At 39.4% G+C, this 24,765-nt stretch overlaps 1 long non-coding RNA gene across 2 annotated transcripts in view; it reads left to right on the top strand.

Moving 5' to 3' along the window:
- The window catches only part of LOC141982396 (uncharacterized), a 99,227-nt gene that overhangs the window by 16,310 nt on the left and 58,152 nt on the right, over positions 1 to 24,765 (top strand). For both annotated transcript variants that reach the window (XR_012638059.1, XR_012638060.1), the window contains exon 2: positions 7,058 to 7,198. This is a non-coding gene — a long non-coding RNA (uncharacterized LOC141982396). The remainder of the gene's footprint in view (positions 1 to 7,057; positions 7,199 to 24,765) is intronic.

The raw sequence follows: 24,765 nt of genomic DNA, 5'->3' as shown, positions 1-24,765 counted from the left end.
ATTTGTATTGTGATAGCATCTAGGAACCCCAGTCATTGACCAGGCCTCCATTGTGCTAGGTGCTGTACAAACACAGAACAAAAAGATTATTCCTGCCCCAAAGAACTTACCACCTAAGTTTAGGACAGAAAACAATAGGTAGATAAACAGATAGGGGAACACAAGAGAATAATGAGAGAATACTAGTAAGCATGATAGGCTTTATGAATAGGGGATGTTTTATGAATGTATCCAGGGAGTTTCCCCATGTGTGAGGGGCATCATGGGAAAAGCACAAAGGAGCTTGCTTGAAAATACAAGAATCTTTTTAAAGCCCTGAATATTAGCCATACTCACCATTCAGGCTTAAAGTTTTCCAGATGACACAAATTCATACAAAGATTTAAAAAATACTGAATGCATTTCTCAGACCACTTGTCTCATGACTTCTTCTTTTTGTTTTCACAGACAGGTATTTTTGAGTTTCAGAATAAAGCTATGAGCAATAATTTAATTTTCATAGCACCTTTCATCCTTGATTCCCACAATTAATTATTAAATCCTCCTTTTCCCCCTTTAAAAGACATACAAGGGAAGGACAGTCACAAGCCTCTCTGCTGCATTACCCCTTCTGAATCTGGGAAGGTGAGTGGCCTGCAACAGTTCTGGGGGTTGGGCTACACAGAGAACAACCTCATAGAACTTTGGATTTCTGTTTGCCCAAACCCTTGCTCCATGACTCTCCTATACTCCCCAACCTCAAGCCACACAAATGACTCATGCTTCTCTTGGCTCTTCTCAGCTTTAACTGCTTCTAGGGTAGATATAGGAGATGTAGGGATAGTTTTTGTTTCCTCAAATGTCAGTCACTTATAATGCTAACTGCATTTTACTGGAGGTCAAGGGGACCATTCATGTTTTGTAGTAAGTTGCTAAAGACTCTTCCTCAAACTATTTGATTTATTTAGATTTATAAATGCACAAAAAAGTATCTATCCTGGACTCCTAATGTTTGACATAAATACCTATATACACAGTCACAGGAAAAGACCGAGCCAGAAAATATTAATCATTCTTAAATCCGAAATTAACCAATCATTTTGGCAGAGAAATTGTTATTTTATACTGTAAAATATGTACACACAAAAATCCACTGTTAGTTTTCCTTTTCAAACAATAACAAATGAGAAATGAATTTTACTGAATCCTTAAAGATGCAGAGCCAGATCCTGAGCTCATATCAACTCACGCAGCTCTGTTGAAGTCAATTAGAGATACAATTATTTCTGCGAGCTGGGGATCTTGTCTTCTGATTTTTTATACCAGTGGATGTTCCCTCTCTCTCTCACACCCCCACACCCACACCCCCCCTTGACTATAAAGTTATTTAGAAACCACAAATGATAAAGGTGTTTCTTAATTGTGCTTTATGTTGGTTTGTGTTAGAGATAGGCTAGGGAATATTTTCTGTTCTCAATGACAAACAACTAAATACTTTAATGGTCAGGTTGACAAGTTTTGATAGGTGAGTGCATACATTTTTAGTTGCTACAATACCTTGTTTAGTTAGGGTGTAGCCTCTGTGGCATTATTTTGTTTTTCAGTTGCTATCAGTCCTAAGAACCTTAGCTCTGTGTAGGCACAGCATGAGTAATTAAAATGAAAGGCCCCACACTGCAAGTAGTTTACCACCGACACAAAAGTGCTAAAGAAAAAATGTGGCACTGCCATCAATCAAAAGGTGTGTTGGGACGCGCCTAAATCAAACCTGGGCCTGCCTTTTGTTTATTAATAATCATGTCTTACATTTTAATAGCTAATTTCACCAAGTAGCTTGGGAAAGAATAGTTATGCAGAGAAGTAAAAACTAAGCACACGGATAAAGAGTGAGGAAAATTGGTGCTATCGCTCTTTCATCGTGGTCTTCTTATTTAATAGCATTTCACAGTCTTTTATGTTTTTGACATTTATGGTACAACCACAGTTACCCCAGCATCACTTATCCAAAGCTTCCTTTGATCTGAAAATGCACCAGTTGTCATCTGACTTGTCCTTAGGGTCTAACCTTGTTTCAGACAACACAAGGGTTCAGACATAAGTGATGGGGAGATAGACTGATCAAACAAAAACTATGGATCTACTAGATATATGCTGAACATCACTGCTCATTTAGTCACAGGCTTTGTGCCCTTCCATTCCTCATTATTTGTCTATTTTGTTTTTTATTTTAAATTTCTCAAGATAGGGACTCTGACTCCTTTGGTGAGGAATCTAGCACGTTTTGAGTACTATATAATTGCAAGATTAATAATGGAAAGATAATCTGGTAGAATAAATTATTTAAACTTTTTAAAAAGTGGTCGGATATGCTGGGCTATAATAAAATATGGAAAATAAAGTAACTTTCAGACAACATCTCTGCTCTGTAGTTATACTTTGTGGATTCAAGACAAAATGATACAACACCCCCTTACAAGAGATTTATAAATCGTATGGCAAAGTTTCAAAACTGGTCTCTTTATTATAAATACATACCTTTCCCCTCTTACCAAACTCACCGGAGTCAGAGGGACACACACCCAACTGTAGAGAGATGCATTTGCTTCCATCACCTGTTGCATTTTAATCATAATGGAAGCAGTAGACCAGATCACCACCAAAGTCAATATAAATGGATTGATATGCTAATCTACCACGACTTGTTGCATTTGATTGAATTTACAATGGAAAAATGCTAATATGCATTACCTCGGTATATCATCAGTGGAAACATACAATTGACTATAGTATTGAACTGAAGGACATTTCTTTCTAAGTATTATATGGAAAATTTAGTGTCATGGTAGTGACTTGAGCTGTGTTAGAAAAAGAATTAGCAATACAATCTATATGGGATATGACTGCATGATGAGAATGTAGTGTTACCCTGACAATCAAGATGTTACCCAGACAACCTAAATATTGGAAATGTATTGTTTTCAGAGAAAATCAATAAGATCTGCTATGATTTCCCCCACAATTCATGACTGTCCCCCTTCTCCTTCAAAATCCCTCTCCACTGGATCTTCTATTAAGTTTCCTCCCTGCTCTTCTGTTCTGAACCCTCCACTTGCCTCAGTGACCCCTATTCTCTCCCAGCTTCTCCTAACACTCGTTAGGCATTCCATCTGCCTGTCCTTTGGCTTCTTCCCTTCTAAATATATTTGTGCTTTAGTCCCCTAACCTGATTCTCAGAAAAGGTCCCTTGATGCCACTTGCTTCTCCAATACCCTCACCTCCCTTCATCTCCTTCATACCTTAGCATAGTGAATGTCAAGTTTACAATTGTTGCTCTCCTCCAACCCCATCCTGGATCCCCTCCAATAATGGTTTCTTCACTCAATCCATCAAGGTCTCTAATAACTTTTCCTAGCCAAATCTCAGGGCCCCGGCTCTATCCATCCTTATCTTCCTTGGCTTTTGATATTGTTTAATCACACCCATCTTAATATCTTGGCCACCTGGACAAGTTTGTGCTTATTTTGTCTGCATAGTTAATACAATGGCATGAACAAGTTGGAGATTTAACTATGCAAATAGTTATTTCTATTGGCCATTTGTGCATAGAAACCCATGCACAGTTGCCATAATTACATGTACAAAATAGGCACACAGTTACACATGCACTTCTGCATGAACTCTTGGCTTTTTGAAAATTTGGGGTATACATTTAAGTTGAGCCTCTATTATGGTATCTTTAAAAAGTTTCCATGCAGCTTGCAGGGATTTCACTTTTTGCGTTGTACCTTTTAATTTCTGTTTCACTAACTTCCTCATTTTTGTGTTGTCCCCCTTTCTGAAATTAAATGCTACAGTGTTTGGCTGCTGTGGTGTTTTCCCCACCACAGGGATGTTAAATTTAATTATACTATGGTCACTATTGCCAAGCACTCCAGCTATATTCACCTCTTGGACCAGATCCTGTGCTCCACTTAGGACTAAATCAAGAATTTCCTCTCCTCTTGTGGGTTCCAGTCATTGAAGTTGTCAAGAAACATTATCCCTGCATCCTGTCCTGAGGTGACATGTACCCAGTCAATATGGGGATAGTTGAAATCCCCCATTATTATTGAGTTTTTTTATTTTAATAACCTCTCTAATCTCTCTGAGCATTTCACAGTCACTATCACCATCCTGGTCAGGTGGTCAGTAATATATCCCTGCTGCTATATTCTTCTTATTAGAGCATGGAATTACTATCCCTAGAGATTTTATGGTACAGTTTGGTTCATTTAAGATTTTTATTTCATTTGATTCTACACTTTCTTTCACATATAGAGCCACTCCCACACCAGCACGACCTGTTCTGTCCTCCTGATATATTTTATACCATGGTATTACTGTGTCCCATTGATTATGCTCATTCCACCAAGTTTCTGTGATGCGTATTATGGCAATATCCTCATTTAATAGGAGGCCCTCTAGTTCAACCACCTTATTATTTAGACTTCTAGCATTGGTATATAAGTACTTTAAAACTTGTCACTGTTTAGCTGTCTGCCGTTACATGATGTAACCGAATGGGACTTTTTTTCATTTGACTGCTTCTCATCAGATCCTACCTCTATTTTATCATCTTCCATCCTCTCCTCCTTACGAGGACATAGAGAATCTCCATTAATAAATCCTCCCCTAAGGGATATCTCTGTCCGAACTACTTGCTTCTCCGCACCTGTTGGCTTTCTCCCAGTCCCAGTCCTGGGGTAGATCATCTGCCAGAGCTTCCTGTAAAAGGAAAAGATCTCTACTGCACTGAACATTGTCTGATGCTTCGTGGCCCAGAATAGTTCTTGCTGAAGGTCAGTCCCTGGCCATTTCCAAGGATATAGCACCAAAGCACCTGGCACTGAAATCTGGAAACTCAGGAAAGACTCTGGCACTAACTCTCTTGGCACTTGAACCAAGCCAATCAGGGCAAGGCACTGTCACTGTAGCAGAGATTGCTATACTGCCCTAAGAAAACCCAGTTCCCACACACCTGATGGCCATAATGTATGTGTTGGTACATGGGCATGGACTTGTAACACTGTTTTCTAACAAACTTAGGGGTTGCATAAGGGTCATGGAACTACTTGAACGTACTTCAAGCCTCCTCAGTAGGGAAGATAGCCTTGCCTGTTAACAAAGCTATCTGGTGTTGGTCAAAACTTTGTGGTAGATGCCTGCATCAGGACAATCTGCATGCCACAAGAGAGACAAAAAATATCATGTGCTTCCTAAGGGTGCAGAATTCTTTTACACACATCATTTCCCATCCTCCTTTGTGACTGCTGTAAATGAAAAAGGAAAACACTTCAGGTCTACATCAAAGGAAAGAGCCAAAAAGACTAGATGTATTTGGCTGGGAAGCCTACTCCTTAATGAGCCTACAGTTCCATGTGGCCAGTTACCAGGCCAAGTTAGACAGATTTGACTTCCACATGCATGAAAGACTGCTTGCCTTTGCGGACAACCTGCCCAACAACACTCCTGAGGACTTTACACAATTAGCTAATGAGAACCAGCATGTAGCCAGGACAAGTCTCCAAGCATTGCTTGATGTGTTGGATATGGCTGTCAGTGCCAGATCAGTGGAAATTGTTGTAATGTGTAGGACATCATGGCTTCAGGGAATGGGATTCCCCAGAGAAGCCCAAATATTGATGGAGGACTTGCCTTTCGAAGGAGCCAAATTGTTCAGCTCAAAGACTAACCAGGCCTTCCACATGCTAAAGGACTCATGAACCACCTTGCATTCCCTCAGAGTCTACATGACATCTCCAAAGAAGAAACAAATAAAACAACAGTATCTCTCACCTGCCTAGTGGAATTTTCAGCCTCAACCTAGTCACCCAGTTCCCCATGCAATGCATGGGGAGAGTTATGAATGTCCACACATATGGCAGTGTGTAAAGTATAGGCACTACAAGCGTAGGTATACAACATAGTGAAAGGCAGTCTGAGTCCCTGCTTGTCACTAACGTGGGTAGCTACATGCTGCAGTGAAAGGCTCCAGCAGCAGCAAGGCAGCAGGGAAAGGCTCTAGCATGAGGTAAGCAGCAGAAAGCTGCCGGAACCTTTTCCCTCTGCCTCTGCTTACCACAGCCTTTTCCCACTACTGGAGACGTTCACTGCAGCGGGGAGAGGCTTTGGCAAGAGGGGAGCAGCAATAAACTGCACTGCTAAAAATAGCAGGGTAGACATGGGAGGAAATGCTTGGGCAAGCAGAGAGTCATATAGGGTATATACACAGGGGATTCATGTGTGCAGGGCACTCTATTTGCCTAACCCATGTTTCAGTGTCCACACTGATATTTATCCATGCTAGCTGGCCTGCAGTGTCTGTACTCTGAATGTCACCATAAGTGTAAATGTATCCGTAGACACCTAAGGAAGGGATTTTCAGACACTAGCCATCTTAGCAGGGAGCCATCTAAGCTAGCCAAGAGTCAAATGCTGAGGAGAGGAGCAGGAAAGGAGCTCAGGCATTGAAGTGGCTGACTTAGCGTGCTAAGTGACAGGCCAGAGATAGGCCTCCCTCTATCAGGATCCTCAGCCATGAACCCTCTCCTTGAGTTAAGCTTTCCTGCTGTGCGGACTTGCAATTATCAGTTTTTAAGCCTGCTTTGAGGATACCTAGAGGATTGGGCCCTTCTGGTGAGATAGGAGTTGCCCTGCCTAGTTTAAGAATCCCATTTTGGGGCCTCCAGGTCTTTGGTTTCAGCTAGGGCTTCAAGCAGCTCATTAGCTGTGGGACAGTGTCAACGTGAAGGCTGTTTTGCAAATGTTACCAGGTAGAAATTTAGGCATCTATGGGGTTAAGTGGCAGCAGAGCAGCAGCTTTGAAAGTTTCAGTGGCTTCTAAATGGTGGACTTAAGCACCTAAAATCCTAAGTGCCTAATGTGTCTAAGTATCTCTAAGAATCTCAAGCTAAGTGCCTACCACTTTTGAAAATAGTCATAGGCCCCCTAAGTCACTTCGGCTCTTTCAAAAATGTTGCCTGGTGGCTTTGAAGAAGAGATGCTAGATTTACAAGACAGCACATTTGCTTTCTTCCAGGCTATATCCTTATCGCAACTTAGAAAAGAAAAGAAGACAAATGAAGATACTTAAAAGCAAGCTTCTCTGAGCTCTCTTCACCCTTACACAGAGGATCATGATATGACAGACATCGCTGAGCAAGGAAGGCATCATTCCACAGTAAGATTTCATGTGACACTGCTAAGTTTTTGTCTTGTTGAGATGTGGTTGTCAGCAATAGCATTGTACCCACCACACCTGTATGCCTGTTGATTATTTACCGTCATGAATGCTTTTCATTCTATTTTTGCAGATGTATCAAGAAATCTTGGACATTATAAAAGTGAGAATCTTAGTACTGATTATCTTGACAGAACAAGGAGTAATGGTCTCAAGTTGCAGTGGGGGAGATTTAGGTTGGATATTAGGAAAAACTTTTTCACGACGAGGGTGGTGAAACACTGGAATGCGTTACCTAGGGAGGTGGTGGAATCTCCTTCCTTAGAAGTTTTTAAGGTCAGGCTTGACAAAGCCCTGGCTGGGATGATTTAGTCGGGGATCGGTCCTGCTTTGAGCAGGGGGTTGGACTAGATGACCTCCTAAGGTCCCTTCCAACCCTGATATTCTATGATTTTATGATTGTTTCTAGCCACAACTGGAACATTATCTGAAAATGTATAGGTGTATTATGGTGTTTTTGTGAGGCCTTTATTCATTTGTTTTACATTCCAGTTGTGCGAGTATTGAGAGCCATTACACAAAGAATTCTATAGCGCTTCAATCATTCCATTACCTCAATAATGCAGATGATACAGAGTTTCTCTTCAGTTTTGACTTTCTGCATCCTCAGAAACTTGATTTTTTTTTTTCCATCTTGTGCATGGATCCAATCACATTGGAGACAATATAAAAATAGATCTGATATGCTCCGTTATGATGTGTCCATCCTCAGAGAAAATTCATTTGTAATATTGAGTTTGTCCACCGATAAGGATGAGGACTGATGCTATTTTAGGATCCAGTGCTTGCCTCCCAGCCACTCAGGGAACACCTACACAGCAGCTAGGAGGTATGATTCCCAGATCGGATAGATGTACACACACTAACTCGAAAAACAGCAGTATGACTATGGCTGCATAGGTGACGACTTGAGCTAGCCCCCAGAGTACAATCCCACCCAACCCCCTATGTATGTACTTAGGTGGCTGGCCTGAGCCACATCTTTGTTGCCCTGCCCACACTGTTATTTTAGACACTAGCTCGAGCAGAACTAGCACACATATGTCTACCTAAACTGGGATTTACACCTCCCAGCTGCCAGGTAGATATACCCTCACACCCCTCAGACAAAGGTCTTCTCAGTTTCCTCTGCTATAGGCCCTGTGCTATTGCTCACTACTTCCATTGTTTTCTTTCTCCTGTCAGAACAGTCTTGCATTTTTCTTCATTTTTTGTTCTACCTGGTTATCCTACATCTAGAAATCAAAAAGAAGTTTAATAAGGTATGGCCCAGATTCTAATGGCTAATGTGCAGGACTCAAAATCAGGAGACATGGGTTCTTTTCCCTGCTGTCCATCAGATGGCTGTCTGACCTTGGCCAAGACCCTTAAAATCTGTGCTTCTTCAACTAACTTATCTGTAAAATGGGAATTGTAATACCTTCCCTCTTCACAGGTTTCCTGTGCCGCTTTAATTAATTCAGTGCACAAGCATTTAGTAAATAATAATAATAATAAATATAAAAACTCGTCTGGGTTGGATTGTGTAGCCTATAATTTGAAGATATATTTTAGCAAGCCACAAGATGGCAAATACAAAAACCCCTTAAATCTTACTTCACTTGAGACTTGATTTTTGATCTTTAGCCCTCTTTATCTTTCTTTTAAAGCTACAAATCTCTCTACTGGAGTTTTGAACTAATTTACCACAGAGTTTCTCAGTCTTATCCTTCCAAGCATCCCCATGGAAAATTCACAATGAAGTAAATGGGAGTTCTATGCACAGAGGGCTTGCAAAATTACTTCGGAAGATATCAGAAGTAATAACAGACAGAAGGCTCCTAAATCAGACTTTGGTTTCCTATCTGCTAGAAAAGAACTCTAAGGTGTTTTAACATTTTTTTTCTTTAAAGAGTAGCTGGTTTAGAGTTTGAGTCTGTCTAGAATTTACATACTCTTGCAAAGAGTAGAAGAATTCAATTTAGGGAAGATTTGAATTAATCTACATCTTCAAAAGGATTTGATCCCATTCACAAGCTAGTTTGCTCTCCTGAGTTTATTTCTGTGGGTTTAAATTTGTTACAATTAAATCCAAGTATCACTATGTTTAATTTTTTAATTTTATTTTAAAGTAAATTCTAGACATCTCAGTTTCTGAGGCATGCATCATATTGATGTAAGCTGCTGCTGATGTGCTGTCAAATTCATGGTATTAATGTGATAACTCAGAATGGTATTTGGAGAAAGCTTAATTGCTACCCTGGATATATATATATACAATTGCAAAGAAAGTTTACAGCTGAAATGTTACACATAGAAAAATTTACAGATTCAAAGTTCTAGAATATCTAATAGGTGATTTTTTTTTTCCGAAATACACCAATCAACACACGCAACCTATAAACATGCTATTGACCTTCTGTTTGGTTTCTGTTGACTATAAAATGCATTACAGAACAAGTTCCTCCCCCACAACTCCTCTTGTGCATTGAAGAGCTAAAGTTAGATCTCTATTTTTCATTATAACAACTTGAATGCACATTATCACTACCATGAACTCAATTTATGTCTGAAGCGTCCAGAAACAATAGTCACACAAATCAAACTTAAGCAGGCTTCTGCTCTGGCTGCTGTTCTACTCCAATACATTCCAAGTGATTAACACCACCTGTGGCACTCCTAATTCACAGCAGCAGACAATTATTTCCCTTGGATACCCATTACTAGTAATTATTCCCAAGACAGACTATTAGATATGGGTTGTGAACATTTCAGCTGTAAACTTTCTTTGCAATTGTATTTTGATTCTGATATTACCATTGTGAGACATATTTCAGTGAAAAATCAGAAGGTTCCACTAACACTATCTTTGCAACAATCAAAGGATTCATTTTTGTTGCTGGAGACGCAGTAAGATTCATTATTTAAATATGTGCTTACAGAAGATCTTACGTATTTGCCATTACAAGATTGTTTTATTTTATTCTTTTAAAACTGAGGCAATAACAAATTGTGCTATCAAAGTGACACTGGCAGCAGTTTGAAACCAATTATTTTGTTTTAAAGACTCTCTGCTTTCCTTACCAAAATCTGGGCTAAATGTGCAAACCTCATTTAGTATGAGTATGTAGAGGAATTCTTAGCATGAAGAGGTCTAATTCAGTGTCACAAATTAATAAAACACTATTGTTGCTGATATTTCATTTTATTTTAAATATCTACCTTAATTATGAAATAAAAGGTTTTAATACCATCACATTTCTATTTAATTTCCTTTCAAAATAAGATATGATCTTATGTGGAAAATATACAGGCCCTGATTCTGAATGACCTAACATCAGTGTAAAAATCAGGCCAGATTCCACTGAAATTGAGGGAGTTAAGAAACTGTAAATCATAGAATTATAAGACTGCAAGGGACCTCAAGATAGACTTCTGGTCCATGCTCCTTTGCTGAGATAGCATTAAATTAATAGAGAACCACACCAACTGTTTAATATAAACACAGACCTGTGAGACAAATATAAAGAGCTAAAACATCTACATTACGCTAAAAGATTAAGTATGAACAAAAGGGGGAAAATATTGCATTTGTACAGCATTTTTACAAAGAAAAAAAGAGAAAAAAATTATTTCTAATGTATTATATATGTGTGTAAAAGAGAAGACAAAATAAATGGATATTATGGATGTACCAGTTGTGGCTCCAGGCTGAGTTGGGTTGAAAGCAGAGATGCAACCTCTTTGTTATGTATGAAAAATACAGCATACGCTTTAACACACAGTGACAGACCTTTTTTATTATGATTTTTGTCCCAAATGAACTTAATAATGGAATAATGCAGACTATTCAAACTTTAAATCTCACTAAAATCTTGTACATAGGATACATCTGAAGAATGTAACAACTTAAAAGAACATCTTCCCTGATGGCTTCTTCATTCTCGGCTTTACTCCCATTGGAAAGAGTGGGAGGCAGTGTTTATTTCAAAATAGGGCAATTCTCCTGGGAAGTTTTTTTATTCTTCAGTCTCTGCTGAGACATAAATTCAGTTTTTTAAAATGGCAAAAGTTTACCCTTAATTCTAAATATGTCTTTTCCAAATCTACCCATCGCACCAGATCCATTTAATTGTGGGGAGGCAGAAGAGAGGGGAAAACTGAAATGTGTATAAAGGAAGCAAACTTGGGGATTTGTGTGAAAGGGATTCTGGAGGGCAAGCAGGAGAGGAAAATTGGGGTGCATGTGAGCAGGGAAATGTAGGGATCATGAGGTAGAAGGAAACTTGGGGGAGCTGTGTATACACTAATTTGGATTGCAACAGGTAGGAGGAAACTAGGGCATACATTCAATTGCTTTGTTCTGCTTTGGCAATGCAAAACTGCTGTTAACCCAATTTGAATGGTCAACATACTCCGGCTGCTTTGCAATGCTCTAGAGCAGTGGTTCCCAACCAGGGGTACACGTACCCTTGGGGGTATGCACAGGTCTTCCAGGGTGTATGTCAACTCATCTAGGTCAGGTTTCAGAGTAACAGCCGTGTTAGTCTGTATTCGCAAAAAGAAAAGGAGGACTTGTGGCACCTTAGAGACTAACCAATTTATTTGAGCATGAGCTTTCGTGAGCTACAGCTCACTTCATCGGATGCATACTGTGGAAATTGCAGAAGACATTATATACACAGATACCATGAAACAATACCTCCTCCCACCCCACTCTCCTGCTGGTAATAGCTTATCTAAAGTGATCATCAAGTTGGGCCATTTCCAGCACAAATCCAGGTTTTCTCACCCTCCGCCCCCCCACAGACAAACTCACTCTCCTGCTGGTAATAGCTCATCCAAAGTGACCACTCTCCCTACAATGTGCATGATAATCAAGGTGGGCCATTTCCAGCACAAATCCAGGTGGGGGGTGTGTGTGAGAAAACCTGGATTTGTGCTGGAAATGGCCCACCTTGATTTTCATGCAGGTTGTAAGGAGAGTGGTCACTTTGGATAGGCTATTACCAGCAGGAGAGTGAGTTTGTGTGTGTGGTTTTTGGACGGGGGTGAGGGGGTGAGAGAACCTGGATTTCTGCAGGAAATGGCCCACCTTGATTATCATACACATTGTGAAGAGAGTGGTCACTTTGGATGGGCTATTACCAGCAAGAGAGTGAGTTTGTCTGTGGGGGGGCAGAGGGTGAGAAAACCTGGATTTGTGCTGGAAATGGCCCAACTTGATGATCACTTTAGATAAGCTATTACCAGCAGGAGAGTGGGGTGGGAGGAGGTATTGTTTCATGGTATCTGTGTATATAATGTCTTCTGCAATTTCCACAGTATGCATCCGATGAAGTGAGCTGTAGCTCACGAAAGCTCATGCTCAAATAAATTGGTTAGTCTCTAAGGTGCCACAAGTCCTCCTTTTCTTCTTTCATCTAGATCAGTGTTTCTCAACCAGGAAGTCGTGATCCCAAGGGGGGGTTGCAGGATAGACTAAAGGGAGTCACAGGTGCATGGCCAGTGTTAAGAGGTGGGAACCAGGGCAATTGCCCGGGGCCCCATGCAACAAGGGGCCGCACAAAGCTAAGTTACATGCTTCAGCCTGGGTGCCGTGGCTTGGGCTTCAGAGGTAGAGTAGTCTGGAAAAGTTGAGAAACACTCCTCTAGAGCAGTGTCAGGCATCTAGAGCATCCTGGTGGATCTGGCCTAAAAAGCTAAAATTTAGAAAACAATTTAAGGTTGACATTGCATATCTTCAAATTGTAACTAATATTGTAAACTAACATTCTCTTTGAGTTTAGTGTCCATCTATGACATTTTAAATAATATTTAAAAAAATAAAATTCCATGACAAATTTGCATTACGAGGAAGTTAAGGTTGAGAGTACATGAGTAATTTAGTGTAAAAAACCTTACAGGGACCTTCTCATTATCCGAATATAAGGTAGAGGGATGGAATTAACGAAAGCAGAGATTGGCTGGAAGGATAGGGTAGTAGTTAGGACACTAGCCTAGGCCTTGGAAAATCCAGGTTAAATTCTCTCCTCTGAAACAGTCTTCCTGTGTGATCTTGGACTAGTTATTTTGGGCCAGATTTTTAAAGGCATTTAGGTGTCCAAACTTTCTGAAAAATCCACTAGGTCATTATCTGCATCTTTAGGCACCAAAACACCTTTAAAATCTGTCCCTTAGTCTCTCTGTGCTTCAGTTACCAAACTGTAAATCATGGACCTCCTTACCTCACAGGAATGTTGTGAGGAGACAGCCAGACACCCAGATACTGCAGTGGGGTGGGGGGCTTTAGGGGTGTAAGAACTTTGGGGGCAGGGGCTGCCTTTTTGTTCTTTGTTTGTACAGAACCTAGAACAACGTGGTCCAAGTTCTTGATTGGAGCTGTTAGGTACTATGGTAACACAAAATAATAATAATAATAATAATTAATAATAATAATAATTAATAATAATAATAATTAATAATTAATTAATAATTAATTAAACATTTTAGATACAAACAAACAATCAAATTAAAAAAAAAACACCAAGCACTAGAAACTCAGGAAATTCAGACTTAAGTTTAAACGTAAAACAAAGTATAGGAATAAATGGACAGTTTTCAGAATGGAGAGAGGTAAATAGTGGTGTCCCCCAGGGGTCTGTACAGGGCCCAGTCCTATTCAACATATTCATAAATGATCTGGCAAAAGAGGTAAACAGTGAGGTGGTAAAATTTGCAGATGATACAATGCTGCTCAAGATAATTAAATCCCAGGCAGAAGAGCTACAAAAGGATCTCTCAAAACTAGGTGACTGGGCAACAAAATGGCAGATGAAATTCAATGTTGATAAATGCAAATTAATGTACATTGGAAAATATAATCCCAACTATACATATAAAATGATAGGGTCTAAATTAGCTGTTAGCTGTTAATATGCAGCATGTTTAAAACAAACAAGAAGAAGTATTTTTTTCACACAACGCATGGTCAACCCGTGGAACTCCTTGCCAGAGGATGTTGTGAAGGCCAAGACTATAACAGGGTTAAAAAAATAACTATATCAATTCATGGAGGATAGGTCCATCAATGGCTATTAACCAGGATGAGCAGGGATGGTGTCTATAGCTTCTGTTTGCCAGAAGCTGGGAATGGGTGACAAGGAATGGATCACTTGATGATTAACTGTTCTGTTCATTCCCTCTGGGGCACCTGGCATTGGCCACTGTCTGAAGACAAGATGCTGGGGTAGATGGACCTTTGGTCTGACCCCATACAGCTGTTCTCATGTTCTTATGTTTTTAAATGCATTATCCCCACTTGGGAATGCTGCATAAGGAATTTCATCTGTTTTTTTTTCTTTTTTTTTGCTAGGAATTCCAAATAATAACCACATGGGGCACCTGAATTCCCTCTCTTCCATCTATCCACCCACACAGCTCCTCTCTTCCACCCTGGCTTAATACCTACTGGCTGGGAAGAGCCTGGACCCCAGGAAGTGGGTGAGAGGGGACATGTGTGGAACATACACTGACCACTGACTTCTTTTCAATTTCATAAATGAAACACACAGTTTTAATAATAGGACAATGGGGGAATTAGTGACACAAGGAGTGTCCCCACATAACTGTGTCTTCATGGGACACTGGATGTGCTTGACATTCTGTCCCTATCTGTTGTTTTGCATGGGATTATGCAAGCCTGAAACCTTTCTAACTAATGTCAAGGAAATCTGAGGATTCCAGAAACTATATGGCCATAATCCTTTCTATTCCCCTCCCCACCCCACCCCACCTCCCCAAAAAGGGAAACTTGGACACAGATTAGTAGTTAGTAAGATTTTCAAGGTTTCTGGAGCAGATGCTTTGCAACAACTTTCATAATGCAAGCAGGCACCTGGACTCTCAGGACTCAACCAATAATGGGCTCAATACTTTTCTGCTGGTTTTCAGCGATTGGGAGGGACATGGGTCCAACACACAGGCTACAACCAGCTTAGAGCTCCTCCATAATCTCATGGAATGACACCAGCTAAAACCAAAGTGGAGAAGATTTAGCAGTTGTCTGCTCAAGATATTTCTCTGGCGTCAAGTAAGCACACAGCACAATCTGTATCTGTGGAATTTTATCCACAAAATGACACAAAATACTTCACTTTAAGGAAAATCTCCACTCTGTAGGTGAGATGAGGTAGCTTTCAGTAACCTGGTTCTCCATCTATACCAGTTCAGTGTGCAAGACCACGCCGAGTCTAGGGTGGAGGCAAAGAAAAATTTCTTCATCTTCTGTACTGTAATAAGAAATACAACTTAAAATACTATTTGCTGAATTTAGTCAGACTCAGAACAAGACTTCTTTGGCCAACAATATTCTACAAAATCCTGACACTCCTCTCACTTCATCCATCACAGGTCATATGGTAAATTCTTGGGGCTCATAACAGCACGGTAGATTGAGAGTCCATTTGAGGATTACTGAATTAATGGTTATGGGAAAAAGTATTCTGAACTTCAACAATTCCATCAGTAGAATGGTCTGCCAGCAGAACAGAATTCTCCCTTGGAGTCTTCTGGAAACTTTTAGGTCCTATTAACCTCCAAGGGCATCCACATCCACATGTACATCAATGGCAGCCAATTGTGCTAAATATTTATTACTGAAACACTGATAAACAGTCTCATTGCTTCAGCTGTGCTCAGCTTCAAAATTATACTTTAATATACTTAACTAGATGTTATTTTATGGCTTTATGTTTTGAGACATTGTGGGATTTTTTTCCCAAAATGAACTTTTTTAAAATTGTGTAGCATGAGCCTCTTGCTCCGTTAATCACAGCAAGTCTTTATGGAATCTTGAACTGACCTTTCTTGACATGCACAATATACTGTCATTCTCATTTGAAATGTGGCAGTGTTGGTAATCTATTTATTTTCTTGTCTGTAAACAGTCACGTTTTTAAGAAAAGGACAAAACTTGTGGAGCATGAGTTAACACTCTTCCGAATGGTTAGAGGCTGTGCAGACTCCCTTTCACACTCCTCATTCTTTTACAGACAAAATCTCCTTTTCACCTTCAAGCTTCATTCCAACTGTGTTTATAAAAGAATGAAACAATGCCATCTGTCAGTCATTTCCTTCAACTGTTGAAGTGACTCCCTATTAAGAGTAGTATGTTTGAAAAAAGGACTGCAACGAGAATGTCTTTTATATCAGTTAATAAAAAGAACTCTCATTATTATTTATGCCCACACCATTAAATACTTTAAGTATTGGTGTAATATATAATAAAGTAATAGTAAAGAATCTAAGTTATATCTATCTATGTATGTGTTCACATATATAGTCCTTAAAACAGCCTTTTGCTCCACTAAGATAACAGATTTTTTTTGTAGTCATTGTACATAATTTAATGATAAAAGACTATTTTAGAACTTTGATCAATCTATAGAATCATAAAAAGGTTGTCAAATCCAGCCCACTCAGCTGAGGCAGGACCAAGTAAAACCAGATTATCCCTGACAGGTGAACTACCCTTTTCATTAGAAAGTTTTTACCCAATATCTAACCTAAATCTTTCTTGCCACAGATTAAACCAATTGCTTCTTCAGTGGATCACAGTTTTCTTTACAACAGCCCTTAACATATCTGAAGACTGTTATCAGGTCTCCCTTCAGTCTTCTTTTCTTAAGACTTTTCTGTGGTATTACCACTTAGCCAAGTGCAAAGTATTACACTTAGGAAGGAAAAATAAAATGCACAACTACAAAATGGGGAATAAGTGGCTAGGTGGTAGTACTGCTGAAAAGGATCTGGGGGTTACAGTGGATCTCAAATTGAATATGAGTCAACAACATGATGCAGATGCAAAAAAGTCTAATATCATTTGGGGGTGTATTAATAGAAGTGTCATATATAAAACGCAGGAGGTCCCACTCTACTCTGCACTGGTGAGATGTCAGCTGGAGTACTGTGTCCAGTTCTGTGCACCACTCTTTAAGAAGGATGTGGATAAACTGGAGGAAGTCCAGAGGAGAGCAACAAAAATGATAAAAGGTTTAGAACAGGGGTTCTCAAACTGGGGGCCGGGACCCCTCAGGGGGTCACAATGCTATTACATGGGGGGTCGCAAGCTGTCAGCCTCCACCGCAAACCCCGCTATGCCTCCAGCATTTATAACGGTGTTAAATATATTTTAAAGTGGTTTTAATTTATATGGGGGGGGGTTACACTCAGAGGCTTGCTATGTGAAAGGGGTCACCAGTACAAAATTTTGAGAACCACTGATTTAGAAAACCTGATCTATTTGGAAAAAAATACAAAAATTGGACACGTTTAGGCTTCAGAAAAGAAGACTGAGTAGGGACCTGATGATAGCTTTCAAATATGTTAAGGGTTGTTATCAAGAGGACAGTGATCAATTGTTCTCCATGTCCAGTGAAGGTAGGACAATAAGTAAGGTGCTTGAGCGAGATTTAGGTTAGATACTAATAAAAACATTCTAACTATAGGGGTAGTTAAGCTCTGGAGTAGGTTTCCCTGGGAGGTTGTGGCATCCTCATCATTGCAGGTTTTTAACAAGTTGGACAAACACCTGTCAGGAATGGTCTAGGTTTACTTGGTCCTTCCTCAGCTCAGGGGGCTGAACTTGAAGACCTCTCAAGGTCTCTTCGAGCCCTACATTTGTATGATTTTATGATTATCAGCAGTCTGTCTCCCCAGAACAACGTCCCATGATCAAAGAAGCCAAAGCCCTCACATTGACCCCATGAATATAAAAAGGTGAAAATTATTATATTACACATGTATGTAAGAAATGCTTTCAACCTGTTTAGGCTTCCACACTTGGAGAAAGATGACTCACTTACAGCATAGATTTTTTTTTTCATTTTATTTATTACCAGTATAAAATATTTTGGCTTTTGTAGCTTAAAAGATATTTAAAGATTCCTCAGAATTCCTGGTGCTTCCAAAGCTGACCCATTCTCTTCCAATTAACCAGAGAAATAGCATTTGGTGATTGGATTTGAAATATCCTCCTGAACTTAAAAAAACTTCCTGCTTTTAACTCCAGCTCTGTATTGAGAAAAATTGCTACACACCACAAATTATCTGTAATAGTCCTTAAGGAGTACACTTCTGAAAAATCCAGTTCAAGCATTCCATAGCCTGAAAAAGCTTCTTTAACAACTACTCCTAGGATACTTAACAGCCAACATTTTCACAAAAAACTGCCAAAGTTCAATAGTAGCAAAGGTCTGGATCCACCAGATACCACTCTTCATTATTCCTTTTACCACATGAAAGATATTTTGAGATATATGTGTGTGTGTGTATGATTATCCTTGGAGGAAAAGAGTTCACTGCTCTGTATTGCAGTGTCTGTACTGTTCCTTTTTCTAAGTAACAAGTCCCACTCTTTATTATGGCTTAATTCTGTCATTCACATTCCAATTGAGTACTATGCTGCTGCATAAAATGTCCTATTCGAGTAAGAGTAGCAGAGCCTGACCCACAGAATCTGCAGATTGAAAAATCCTTTTATGGCTCTAATCCATCACCCAGCAAATGCAAGATTATTCAGTGTTGTACATTTATTCATGTTTTAATCCATCCTATATAAAAAAAAAATTACAAAGTACTAGGGTCTCCTGTACTTCCTTTAGGTAATTTTTCCACAGCCTAATAGAGCTAAATGACATAAAGGTGTCCCTGATATGCATTTTTTCTTTCTTGATTTCATCCCATTACTCCAATTATCTCTTTTATTATGTTAAATAATTCTCCCTCTTTGGCGCTCAGATACTACAGTGATGCGTGGTATAGAAATTACTATAAATAAATTAAGCCAAACTATGTCCTACCTTAGCAAAGCCATTCAGATTTAGACTTTTTTAATTTTTCATTGTAGATCAGGTCTTTAAGACCCCTAATAATTTCTCTTGTTCTTCTCTAAACTTCCTTTCCTCTATCAATAACTTTCTGGTCATGCGGAGCCCAGGAAATGAACAAAATATTCCATTTTCAGTCAAAATGAAGCAAAAAGAGAGGAACTATTCCATCTCTGTCTCATGTCATGAAGGACATGATTCTGATCTCACTCACACCCAAGTAAATTCAGGACAGGCTCAGTAGAGGCTCAGTAGAGTAGCACAGGTTTAAAAACAATCTAAGTCGGATCAAAATCAAATATAGAGACTTTATAAATTCCGCCCAAAATGTCATTGGATTTTTTTGACTGCTATTACATACCATAAAAATGTATAGGTGATATAAACCATCTGCTTCAGATCAGAACACAATTGTGAACTCCCTGGGGTTAGAGTAAACTTCCCCTATCAGCATGCTGTTTACATATCTGTCCATTACAGGTTTCCTTGCACCTTAGTTTGAAGCATCTTGAACAAGCCACTGCCAGAGATAGGATACTAGATTATGTAGACCACAGATCTGGTATGTTCCTATGTTCTATATCACATCCCACAGTTATTATTTATTATTTGCATTACTAAAATGCCTAGTCATGGACCCCATTGTGCTAGGCATTGTACATTGTACAAACACAGAACAAAAAGACAGTCCCTGCCACAGGGAGCTTACAAACTAAGTTTAAGAAGCAACAAATTGATATAGACAGATGATGGAGAACAAATAAATAATGAAACAATATTGATCAACATGATAGGCAGTGGTCTCTGTCACGTCTGTCATTGCCGTGTCTAATTTGCTGTATAATTTCACCCCTACAGCCTATGGGATATTAATCCTTTCCAGAAGTGTCAATCACATTACATATCTGTATTTCATACTACACTTTGCTCCACAGTGCATGCTAGCTTTCATTTTCCAAAGCTGAATATAATGTTTTTATTCCCTGCCCAAATTTCTAGTGTCTCTTGTCCCTTTTCTACTTTCTTTTCTGTCCTTACTGGTGTTCAAACTGTTTCTAATTAATATTATCTGTGCATTCATTAATGTGTTGTTTACTTCAGCCTGCCAAGGACTAATGAAAATCTGAAATGGACTAGACCTTACCTGGACTAGACCTCATGTTTGGTACTCCCTAAACATACCCTATCAATTTAATGACTTTGTCATTTTTTACTTCCTTTTACTTATGATCTCCCCACCATTTTCAGTTCACATGACAGTGTTCATATGCAACTTAACATGAATTATTTTTTCATGTAAAACATGAGATATCATCACAACCTTTTTCAAATACAGCTACCTCATATTTATTATATTAAAATATTATATTAAAAATAAGAGAGCAGTTTGGTTTAATTGAAAGTGAGTCAGGCGATCTGAGTTCTGTTCCTGACTATGCCCCTAACCTGTTGTGTGACCTTGGGCAAGAATCTCTACCTCTAATTCACCCTTTATGTATCTTCTCTATTTAGATTTTCAGCTCTTTTAGAGCAAGTACTGTCTTTTACTAAGTGTTTCTGCATGATAGGGCTTCAATCTTGGTGAAGGTGTCTAGATGCTAATGGAATATACATAAATTGCTATTCAAGTCCCTCTTATCCTCTAGAGCAGAGGTAATGTAGCAATGGTGAAAGTGTCCATGTAAACAAGGTTGATGACTGCAATATTTCAAGTATCATGTTGTGTATGCCTGTTCTGAGAAGGATTAGATGATCTAGTGCTTAAAATGCCCCAAAGATCTTATATCTAATATCTTTCTGTCTCCCTTCATTCACTCCATTTTCACTCAGTCGTTCTACTTTCCTCTCTCTTATCCGATATTCAAGCACCCATTTATGCATTCCACAGTCACTTCAAGGGCTGGGGTTATTTCCCTTTCAGTACACCAGCTGTTTATGGCTGTGGATTCATCTGTAACAAGGTAATATCAGGGCCTTAGCTTTGACTCACAGTCCAAAGTTAAAACTAAAAACTAAAATAAAAATAAAACCATAACAGCAGAAGAAGAGAGAGTAATTAAATGTTATAGACAACAAAGAAAATACATGTTTTCAAAAGAGATTTTAAAATGAATGATCGATGAGGTGGAGAGAAGCAAAGTGTAAAAAATGTGCTTTCCTTAAAGAAAGGAAAATTCCCTGTTTCACTCATGATGGCAGTTTATCATATATCTACAGTATCTATTAACCCTTTTTCAGGACTTATCATTGTTCAAGGAAAGTATATCTTGGGGGTCCTGAAGTAGTGATAGCTTCTTCTTTCGAGTTTTAAATTAAATATAAGTCCAAAATATATTAATATATCCATAAGCTACAAAATACAAATCTCTATTTTGGTTGAATTATATGAAAGCTACTGACAGGCTAGACAAAGTCAGAAAATATTGAATGTTTCTGCATGCATGTGTCCCCCATAGAAGAAACATTTCTTTTCCTGGGTCATTGTGCAATCTACTATCCCTGCCGGTGCTCCACAATAACAGAGCAAAGTGTTCCAGCTAAATGGTGCACTGCCTAATTTTGCAGTCTCAGTGGGGATAAATGTTTGAAATGCAATCTTCCTTGCTGTGTTCTGTGCTAGAATCATGCTGCTACATTTTCATGAATGGGTTTGGTTTTTTAACTATGCTGATAGTGTCAGGTAGAAAAAACCTTTCTCTTGATTTTATGAGGATCTGCAAAATATATGTCATCAGAAAATTCTACTAAGTCTTATGTGAAAGCTGATTCTGTGTTATAAAAATAGAACCGCATATTTATTTCCCAACTCCCTTGTATTCTCCCTGGTCCCTTTGAGGCTAGAAGCAATAAAGAAGTAGCTATTCAACCCATAGTAGGAAGGAGAGTGTCTTGTATCACTCAGGAACAGAATATTCTTTTACAACATCACTTAATTAGCAGACTGTTTAATGCAGAGTAGTTAGAGGAAAGCAGGGCCAACGGTTAGGGAACTAACCTGTGATTTCAGAGACCTGGGTTCCATTCCCTGCTCCACTATATATTTCTTGTGTTTTGAAATGCAGATCACGTAATCTGTCTGTGCCTCCATTCCTTATCTGTAAAAATGAGAAGAACGGTACTTCCCTACTTTATAGGGGTGTTGTGAAGATAAATACTTCAAAGATTCTGAAGCACACAGGTACTATGGGTAATGGGGTCTATAAAAGTTATCTAGATATATAGTCCTTGCTGCAAAAGATGATAGCTATAATGTGAAATCCAGAGTATGGAGATAAGGAAAAATTAGGTGATCCTCAGATCTCTGAGAAGGGCATGGCTTGGAGTGCTTTATTAAATAGCTCCTATGTTTATTCCCAGAGGCAGCTCCACTTCAGTGGTGGGCCAAGTGACTCCTATGTATAGGTATCAAACTCATGAGCTCTTGAGGACCTACTGATAGATGCTGTTCACCCTAACTCCTAGTGAAGTCCTATATTTTTAGGGATGCCCCTAATAGTGCTAAAGCACCTAGCGGGTATGTCTCCAGTTCAGCTGGGAACATGCTTCCTCCCAAGGGTAGATAGACATGCCCTAGCTCTTCTCCAGCTAGCATGCTAAAATAGCAGTGTGTCTGCAGCACCAAGAGCAATGGCATGGGCTAGCCACCTCAGTATGGATCCAGGGGGTGGGGTAGCTTGTACTTGGGAGGCTCTGCCATGCTGCTGTGGCCACCCTCCCATTTCTAGCTTGCTAGCTCAAGCACAGTTAGTGCATGTCTGCCCATGTTGGGAAGTATGGTCCTAGATGCAATTTAGACATACCCCGCATTTGTCTTTATTTGTGAAGCATACAGGAAGCGGGCCAAAGATTTTTCACCGAGTCCTGTTGTCTATTGCAGATCTGAAGGGTTGAACAGACTGGGAACAAGTGACCTAAGGAGCAGACCACAGAAATGCAGTTCATTAAAGTTGGGGTAAAAAATGAAACAATGTCAGCTTGTTTGGAGATGTGGGTAGTGTATAAGGGAAAAAGAAACTGATAGTGTGTGATGGGGATATAAGGCTTTTCTTTGACAGCTGCTTTGGTGGATGGGGGAGTGTGGTAGACATAATATACCTGTTTTTTGACACAGTCCCACATGACATTCTGATAAGTAAGCTGGAGAAATGCTGGGTTGGCAGAACTACCATTAAGTAGATTCATAATTGGTTAAACAATCACAAACAAAGAGTAACTATTAATGGAATGATATCAAATTGGAAGGAGGTCTCAAGTGGGGCTCCACAGGGATCAGTTTTGGGTTCAGTGTTATTTAACATCTTTATTAATGACCTGGATGTAGGAATAGAAAGCATACTGGTCAAATTTGATGATGACACAAAGTTAGAGAGGGTTGCAGACACTTTGGAGGATAGAGCTAAGATTCAGAGGGATTTTGATAAATTGGAGAACTGGGCTATAGACAACAAAATGAAACTCAATAAAGACAAATGGTAGGTGCTATGCTTAGGGAAGAAAAACCAAATTCAGAATGGAGAATAACTGGCTTGGCAGCAGCGCTGCTAAGAAGGAGCTGGGGTTTGTGATGGATCACAACCTCAGCATGAGTCAACAATGTGATGCTATTTCAAAAAAAGCAAATGCAATTTTGGGTTGCATTAAGAGAGGCATAGCATGCAAGTCATGGTAAGTGATAGTACTGCTCTACTCGGCGCTGGCTAGGCTTCAGCTGGAATACTGTGTCCAATTTTGATCCAATGCATAGAAATGATGTAGAGAAACTGGAAAGGATCCAGAGGCAAGCAACAAAGATGATCAAAGGGATAGAAAGCAAGCCATAAGAGCAAAGGCTGAAGAAACTGGGTATGTTTAGTTTGGAAAATAAGACGTTAATGGGGGACATGATAGCAGTCTTCAAATACTTGAAAGGCTGCCATAAAAAAGATGGAGAAAGTTGTTCTCTCTTGCTACAGAAGGCAGGACAAGAGACAACGGGTTCAAACTACAGCATAGCAGATTTAGATTAAATCTCAGGAAAAACTTCCTAACTCTTAGAACTGTAGGACAATGGAATAGACTGCCTATGAAGGTTGTGGAAGTTCCTTCACTGGAAGTTTTCAAAAGGAGGCTGGATAGCACTCTATCTTGGATAGTTTAGCTAGAACAAATCCCAAATCATGACAGGGGGTTAGACTAGATGACACTTGCATCCCCTTCTAACCCTATGATTGTATAATATGTGAGGGAGCAGAAGAGTGGCCAACTGCCACTATTTTATCATGAGTCTCACAACTTTTTTAAAGGGTTCTCATTAATTTCTTAATTTTTTTTTCTTCAGTCTTGTGACATTTTGCCCATATCCAAAATGACAGCCATCTCCCATTACTGTCAGTGGCAATGAAGCAATAGCTTGACCTTCCCAAGATGGTTGCCACAACCTTTTAACTTTTGAGGTAAACATGAGGGCACCATCTAACATTGTTACCAGTAGGGTTGAAGCTAGGTTGTTCTCAAGGAAGATGGTGCCCCTGTGTCACCATATCGGGGCCAGTTCAGGTGACAAGATAATGGGAGTTGGGAGTGGGACTGAAGGGGTAGTTGGGAATAGGCGGGGGAGGGGATGTGTCAAAAAAATGACAGATATTATGAAGAGTCAGGGGAATATGGGGTGAAGGAGGCAGA

The sequence above is a fragment of the Natator depressus genome, chromosome 1, assembly GCF_965152275.1.
Source record: "Natator depressus isolate rNatDep1 chromosome 1, rNatDep2.hap1, whole genome shotgun sequence".
NCBI lineage: Eukaryota > Metazoa > Chordata > Testudines > Cheloniidae > Natator > Natator depressus.
This window is presented reverse-complemented; position numbering and strand designations above follow the sequence as displayed.